Source organism: Zalophus californianus, chromosome 16 (genome assembly GCF_009762305.2).
Source record: "Zalophus californianus isolate mZalCal1 chromosome 16, mZalCal1.pri.v2, whole genome shotgun sequence".
Lineage (NCBI taxonomy): Eukaryota > Metazoa > Chordata > Mammalia > Carnivora > Otariidae > Zalophus > Zalophus californianus.
The window spans coordinates 29,201,349-29,209,607 of NC_045610.1; positions in this window are offsets into that span (position 1 = coordinate 29,201,349).

An 8,259-nucleotide genomic window follows, 5' to 3' on the forward strand; every position below is an offset into this window, starting at 1 on the left:
ATTGAAAATCATATAAAAAGTGGATATTTTATTTTATTTTTTTTAAGATTTTATTTATTTATTTGACAGAGAGAGAGACAGCGAGAAAGGGAACACAAGCAGGGGGAGTGGGAGAGGGAGAAGCAGGCTTCCCGCTGAGCAGGGAGCCCGATGAGGGGCTCGATCCCAGGACCCTGGAATCATGACCTGAGCCGAAGGCAGATGCTTAACGACTGAGCCACCCAGGTACCCCAAAAAGTGGATATTCTAAAGAAAGACAATGCCTTGGTGGTAGAGGAGGGATGGAATGTCTACAGGGGAGAACCTGGGAAAATGGTGTCCAAGCATTGGTAGGAAAAAATGGCGAGAGGGAGGAAGTAGAAGAAAGAGGGAGATGAGAGTATGCATATGGTTATGAGGCGGGGCAGAAAAGCAAGGGCAAAGGAGATCAATATGTTAGTCCTACCCTAGGTGTGGGCACATGAGCGAAGGAAGAGGCGAAGTGGGGTAACTGGAATACTAGGGAAAGCGCAAGACACAATTCACAGGGGGGAAGCTGAACACACAGGATTAACTATAATCACAGCTCAAGATCAACCCGGCAGCTGTGGCTGAGGAGGAGGTGGCCACAAGGTCAGGGCAGTGCACGGGTCACAAGGTGGCCCTAGTATGAGATGAGAAGGTGGAGGAATGAGAAGGGAGGTGAGGATGGAAGGCCATCTTAAGAACTTGGCCCTGACGAGGGGACTTAAACTTTAACATCAGCTCAAAGTGGGCAAAAGTCTGCTTAAGGCAGGGATTTTAAGCTAGGATGCATAAAACAGCTTTAAGGATGTTTACAACCCCCCCAGAAATTGCTCACATGGTTTTTTTAAGTATGATGTTTTTCTGTGAAAATAGACATGGATAGCTTCTATCAGATTCTCTAGTCCTGATGTAAAAAATAATAACAGGAGCTCCTGGCTGGCTCAGTCTGTAGAGCATGTAACTCTTGATCTCAGGGTCATGAGTTCGAGGCCCACATCGGGCATAGAGATGACTTAATAAAAAAAAATTTTTTTTAATAAAAGAATAAGAATCTGGTAAATGGAACAAGACAGAAGGTAATGCTGTATCTTAAAAATAAAAAGGACACTGTGTCTTAAAAAAAAAAAAGGAATATGTCAGTCAGAAGGAGGAAGTGACAAAGGAAACCAAAAGAAAACCTGGGGAGTGAGTAGTGCCTGTCTAAGGGACGAGGTACTCAATCCAATCTAATCAAGACACTGTCCTCTCTGGTAAGTGGAAATGGTCAGAGCAAAACCCAATGCTATTATTCATTTAAATCGTAGAAATCTGCTCCTCATTCTGACTCCATACCCACCAAGCAACCTTCTGATAATTCTCTCCAAGGAGAGAAGCCATGGCTGGACCTGTGGCAGGCGCCGGTCCACCTTATGGGTAGATTTTGGTCACTGTAAGTTCCATAAATGGCCCTCTCGTTTTCTCCATCTCATAGACCTTGTGAAGGTTTGTTGTTTGAGTTAGGTTTCAGTTCTGAAACTCAAACACAGTGGAGTTGCTGAGCCTGTCATAAAGCTGAGTGAGGGCTTGATACAGGACCACTGCAACCTTCATCAAAACATCACCAATACGTCATCTTGTGAGGCTCTTGTTTTTTTAATTAGGTTCCACACCCAACGTGGGGCTTGAACCACAATCCTGAGATCAAGAGTCACAAACTCTACCAACGGAGCCAGCTAGGCGCCCCTGTGAGGCTATTACAAAGTCAACCAGTGTCTTCTCTCAGCACATTCAACTTCAGGGGGCACATATTTGAGAAATGTCCTGCCTTTCCTACCGGAAACATCTACAAAAGGAACGTTTTCAGTGCTAGCAAATATGAACTGTCTCCTTAATGGGCAATACACTGAAGGAGTGTCCTAGCACCTTCGGTTTCACTGAATAAACAAGTGAAACTAAACCCCTCCCATTCTCCACTGGTTATACTCCAGGATCATGTGTGTCTACAGAGAAGAGTAAATGATCTACTCCTAAAGAAGTCAATAGAGTTAGGGAGGGGCGCCTGGGTGGCTCAGTCGTTAAACGTCTGCCTTCGGCTCAGGTCATGATCCCCGGGTCCTGGGATCGAGCCCCGCATCGCAGGGAGCCCGCTTCTCCCTCTCCCACTCTCCCCTGCTTGTGTTCCCTCTCTCACTGTTTCTCTCTCTCTCTGTCAAATAAATAAATAAAATCTTAAAAAAAAAAAACGGGGAATAATAATACCATAGCTATTACTTAATGAGCACTTAATGCCCAGCACTGTGCAAAGTACTTTCTCCTAGTCCTCCACCAACCTCAAATACCAGACGCTCTCATTCTACTGCATTCCCATTCTGCTGCCATTAGTCACACAGCAGCGGAGAGGCAAGGTTTTAACCTCAGAAATCTGGCTTGGAGCCCACGGACTAACCAACTCCCTACAGCACTACTGGGGGCAGACCTAGAGAATCAGCAAGCGGTTTCATACAGGAACATGTCTGCTCCGTGTTTGAATTGTGTCCCCTTAAAAAAGATATGCTGAAGTCCCAACCCCAGTACCTCAGAAGGTGACTTTATTTGGAAATAGGGCTGTTGCAGATTTAAGTTAAGCTGAGGTCATGCCAGAGTAGCTTTGACCCCAATGCAATCTGACAGACAGCCACAGAAAGAGAAGAAACACAGGGAGAGACACCATGGGGCAAGAGAGGGTTGGATTTATGCATCTGTAAGCCCAGGAATGCCAAAGACTGCCAGCAAGCTACCAGGAATGGGAAAGAGACAACCCTTCTCGAACCCCTTCATTTTTTACTTCTTCCCTCCAGAACTGTGAGACAACATATTTCTGTTGTTTTTGAGCCACCCAGTTTGTGATACTTTGTTCCAGGAACCCTAAGACACTGATACAGTACCTTTCTTTCTGGAACCCATGGGAGCCAGTTGGTAAAAGGGAATGTGAAGTTACTTAGTGGGTGACAAAAGGGGCCTGTCCCCTTCCTCTCCTCTGGACCCAAGGTGTCCTGGCTTCACAGAGCCGAGGCCCCATCCAAGTGGCAATCATGAAGGGACCTCAGCCAGTAACCAGGCTCTGGAACCATCGCCACCATATATTTCCTGGGAATTTTTCGGCTACATATATAAGACCTTGATTCGGGTTCTGTTCTGTGGTCCTGCGGGGGTATAGTCGGCTCTTTCCCAGAGCCCTCTCCACTCTTCTCAGCTCATTCCAATGGCAGTGTAATTGGGAAGCAGAGCCTAAGAAACTCTGTAAACTACTTCAGACAGTGTGGAGTTGTACACAAAAGCAATTTAGGTCCTTCACCTGTAGCCAAGCTCATGCATATAGAGAAGCGATTAATTATCAGAGATTGTTACCTACTTCATTTTATTCCACGGGAGGGATTTCCTTCTGGGCCCACTGTCGTGATCCTCCCAGGAGGCCACCTGACCATGCTGCGTGTCTGTGTAGGGATGTGAAAGTTGCTTAGACTCTAGAACGCTGCAGTGAGCCCTCTCTGCTAAGATTTATAATCTGTTGTGCAGTGTTTATTTTGTTAGTTTGCATACTTTTTTGTGCGCCACTGCAGCTGGGATCGTCTGCAACAGCAAGATCTAGAAGTCTCAGATAAGTCGCGGGGATGGGAACTTCCGTGGGGATGAGACCTTTTGCCAAGGTGACCCACCTCTAGGAGTGATGGGGTAGAGCACATAATGATATGGGAGCTCAGACACTGCACCCACATTTTCCATTGTCCCCAACCTCCACTCACCCCCCGCGAGTCCTCTGGAACCGTTTTCTCGGCTCTGTCTATTCTAAAACATGGCAAGTTTCTGACTTCCGTTTGATGAGACATTCCAGTTTCCTACAAACTGACGCGTTCTACCCAGGACTGCCATTAGGCCACACAGTGGCATTGTGCAAATTAGGTAACAGGTGTCCCTTCCCCCAGACAGACACAGATCTGTGCCAGGCTCCACTGTGAGCAGAGTGCAATAGCACAGGCTGGATTTCAGCCTCTACTTGCCCTTGGGCTAGATGTCCTTGTGCAGGACATAACCTGCAGAACCCTCCATGACATTCCTGCAGCTGGGAGTGAGTCCTAACAGAACAAGTGCTGTCTACTACGACAACAATCAGCCAACCAGACCTCCGGGGATTTTGTGTACCACACTGCGATGGCTTCGTTCACTTAACTGCTGCCAAAGCCTAAAGTATTGCCCTATTCAGCACGGTTTTTTGTTTGGTTGGTTTCGGTTTTGTTTTGTTTTTTTAAGATTTTTTTTTAAGTAATCTCTATGCCCAACATGGGGCTTGAACTCACGACCCTGAGATCAAGAATCACATGCTCCACCAACTGAACCAGCCAGGAGCCCCTCAGCACTGGTATTTAAAAAGCTCTTGCGGCAGACATTCTCTACTTTGCTGGCCCGCCCCCTGCTCCCTTGCAGTGTATTCAGTAAACTTCTATCTCCTTTGTTCTGCCTGGGGTGAATCCTTTCACTGCGCGTCCGACCGGATTACCCCCTGTTCGGTGGCCCTCACAGGGAACTGCTGCCGTGCGGGGCCAGGACTCTCCCTGGATTTTCTGGGAATTTCTTGGGACTCTCCCTTGGTGGACTGACTCTAGTACTCCCCGGGGATCTGACGACCTCTAGCTGAGGTTACTCCTCCGTGAGGATCCGAAGCCCCAGGGGGAACCTGCCAGATCACCCTTGCCCTAAAGGGTAGGGGATTTTCCCCCTTCCCTCCCTCTCCTTTCTCCTTTTGGCCCTCTGGCAGCCTAACCCTCGTACTCCTCGGGCAACTGATGGTCTCTGGCCAGGGCGACTCTCTGCTGTTGGTCCGAAGGTCTGAGGGTGGACAGGTTGGACTGCCCATGTCCTCGCTTCCCTGTCTTGGTCCTCCTGAGGCCTCTGTTCCCAGTGTGTGGCACAATTGGTAGTTCGTCCAGGGCGAATCCGCACATATTGCAGACTCAGTTGGGACCCTTCCCGAAGCCGGCTGACTCTCAGCCACCTTGCTTCTTTCTGCACCCCCTTTTTTCCTTTGTTCCCATGGGTCCAGCCGCCACCTTGATCTACAGGCACCACACGTTCCTATGGGTCTGAGTGAATCCGGACAATTCCATACACAAATGATGATTCCACAAGGGTTCCAGCCTGTGCCATCGGAGGATCCCCTGCCCCAAATCCCATGGACCTGGCCACCAGAGAATCTCACTCAGATCTCCTCTCAGCACGTTAATCTAATACCATGCTCTGGTCTCTAACTGCGCAGAACCCCTGATGGATAGCCCCCACCCCCATCCAGCAGGAAGCAGCTACTGAAGATGAGACCTCCACCCAAATGCCAAAGATTTGTCATTGTCAATCCATCGGGGAGGAATGTAGAGGCTGCTTTTAGGCAAACAGGCTTGAGCAATGGAAGCTTGAGTAAGGCAGAAGGGCCCACAGTGACCACCAGACTAAATACAGACAGGCCCAGCAGGTGACCCACCTCAAAATAGCCACAGGCCCTAGCTGACCAATGGGCTACTTACAACCAGGAACAGGGACCAGAAAATTCCATATGTTCCTATAACTTCTCACTCCCCCTAATAACAATAGGCCCCCCCCACCTCCTGGCAGGCAGTCTCTCCTTTGTTGTCCTGCCCATGCTCCCTTGCAGTATATTTAATAAACTTCTATCTCCTTGTTAATTAGTTAATTAAAGAAAAAAAAAACACTTGTAACCTCACGTAACTTGACCTAGCCTCTCAGTATCCTCATCTGTAAAATGAGGGTAATAACAGGACCTACTTCATGTGATTTTTGTGAAGATTAAGTGAGATAATCCATATGAAATACTTCGCACAGTGCTGAGCCCAAGAAATAAAAGCTATTATTCCATTTCAAGTGCTTTTATTAAACAATCAAGAGCAAGTCAAGATTCACTCAACAGATATGTATTAACAATTATTTTGTGCTAGATCTTGTGTAAGGTGTTGTGGTTACCAAGGTGAATGCCCCCCATCTGGTGAGAAGGCAGACGTGAACATACATGAAGGCCATGTGCAGCGGGGTCAGTGCTGTGACAGAGGTAAGTACAGAGGTGGGATGAAAGGTGGTAAATGTCAGTGAGTTATATTCTGCCTGTGTTAGAGTTAGGGAAGCCTGAATGTATCCCCGGTACTCTTTTTGCATTTGACATTTGCCAGAATAAAATATATTGCTCCCATTAGCTGTTGTTGCATACCAAACCATCCCAAAACTGAAATGGCTTAAAACAACCACTGCTTGTTAGCTCATTGGGATGATTTGTTTCTGCTCCATATGTTGTTGGCTGCATGACTGGACTAAGGTGGAGGATCCAAGATGGCGCCCCTCACATGTCTAGTGCCTCGGCTGTCATGGCTGGAACAGCTTGGGCTGGCCCTGTGTTTCTTTCTCTCTCTTTGTTATCTCTCCAGACCTCCCGCTTTGCTGGATCTCCCTACATAGGAGCGGGGGGCTCCAAGAGAAGGAAGGCTGAGGCTGCCAGGTGTCTTAAGACCTAGACCCAGATCTGGGCAGCAAGTTACTCAAAATCTCTTCCACCTTTTCTTCATCTGTAAAATGAGGGGCAGTAAGATCTAACTTGCCAGGTGTTTTTTTTGTTGTTGTTGTTGTTGTTTTTGAGAATTAGAGAGAATGCAAGGAAAGTACTGGCACATGGCAGATGAGATAATTGAGGGGTGACAGAATACTGTTGTTATTTGTTTTCTTGACTTACTTCTTAAGTAAGGTAATATGACTGTTACATTTGGAAACACTTTTTTGCACCTGTTATGGGAACACCCAACAGGCCTCTAGTATTGCCTGCCCCTCCCTGAAAACCTCAGCAATTATGCCATGGAGTTGGGGCAGGCTTTGCGAATTTGTTCAACCTTTTGGAAAGCAATTTAGTAATCATTAACAGACTCATAAAAAACGTTCATATCCTTTGACCCAATAACTAGATTTTCAGAAAATTATCTCAAGGGAATTGATTCAAAAGAAAAGCAACATACATGTCAAACTCTTCATTGCCATTTTCTCTAGAGCAATCTAAAATGGAGAAACAGGGGTACCTGGCTGGCTTAATCAGGGGAGTATCAGACTCTTGATCTCAAGGTTGTGAGTTCAAGCCTCATATTGGGTATAGAGATCACTTAAAAAAAATAGAGAAACAGCTTAAACATCCAATAGTAAGAGAATGGTTAGCTAAAATATGATACAAATAAATACTTTCTGGAATATTATATATTTTCTAAAATGGCAATTCTTATCACTACACTATAGCATGGAAATTTTTATAAATAAAATGCTGTGACAAATTCAGAATTCAAAAATGTCTCTACATGAAAAAGGACTAGAGCCAGACATGGAAAACAATTTTTCGGGGGTTTGGGAAGTGGGTTTGGAATTGATTTATTTCTTTGAATTTTATTATTTAAAATCAAAATCAGAGGAAAAATTTAGGTAAAGTCGTATGGAAAATGTTTTATTTAAAAAGAAAGGCCATAGAGTAAATGGTAAGAATAAATTGCAAAGCTTTTAAAAATACAACTGCCTAGGGGCACTGGGTGGCTCAGTCAGTTGTGTCCAATTCAGTTTCAGCTCAGGTCACGATCTCAGGGTCGTGGGATCAAGCCCCGAGTTGGGCTCCTTGCTCAGCGGGGAGTCTGCTTGAGAATCTCTCTCCCTCTCACTGTGCTCCTCCCCCCCCAGTAAGTAAGTAAGTAAGTAAGTAAATAAATAAATAAATAAAATCTTAAAAAAAAAAATACAGGGGCGCCTGGATGGCTCTGTCGGTTAAGCATCTGCCTTCAGCTAAGGTCATGATCTCAGGATCCTGGGATTGAGCCCCACATCAGTCTCCCTGCTCCATGGGGTGTCTGCTTCTCCCTCTGCCCCTCCCCTGGCTCGTGCTCTCTCTCACTCTCACTCTCTTTCTCTCAAATAAATAAAATACAAGTGTCTAAGCTTCTCCCTACAGATTCTAATTCAGAGGGTCTCAGGTAGGGCTCAGCTATTTATATTTTTTCGGAGCTCCACAAATGGTTCTGATGTACACCAGGGTGAGACCCACTGAGATGGATACATCATTATCCTTTCAAATGACAGAATAAACACTCTGATCAGAAAGAGTAATGCAAGGGGCACCTGGCTGGCTCAGTGCTACAGCATGTGACTCTTGATCTCAGGGTCATGGGTTTGAGCCCCACGTTGGGTGTAGATTTTACTTAAAAAAAATAGTAACAG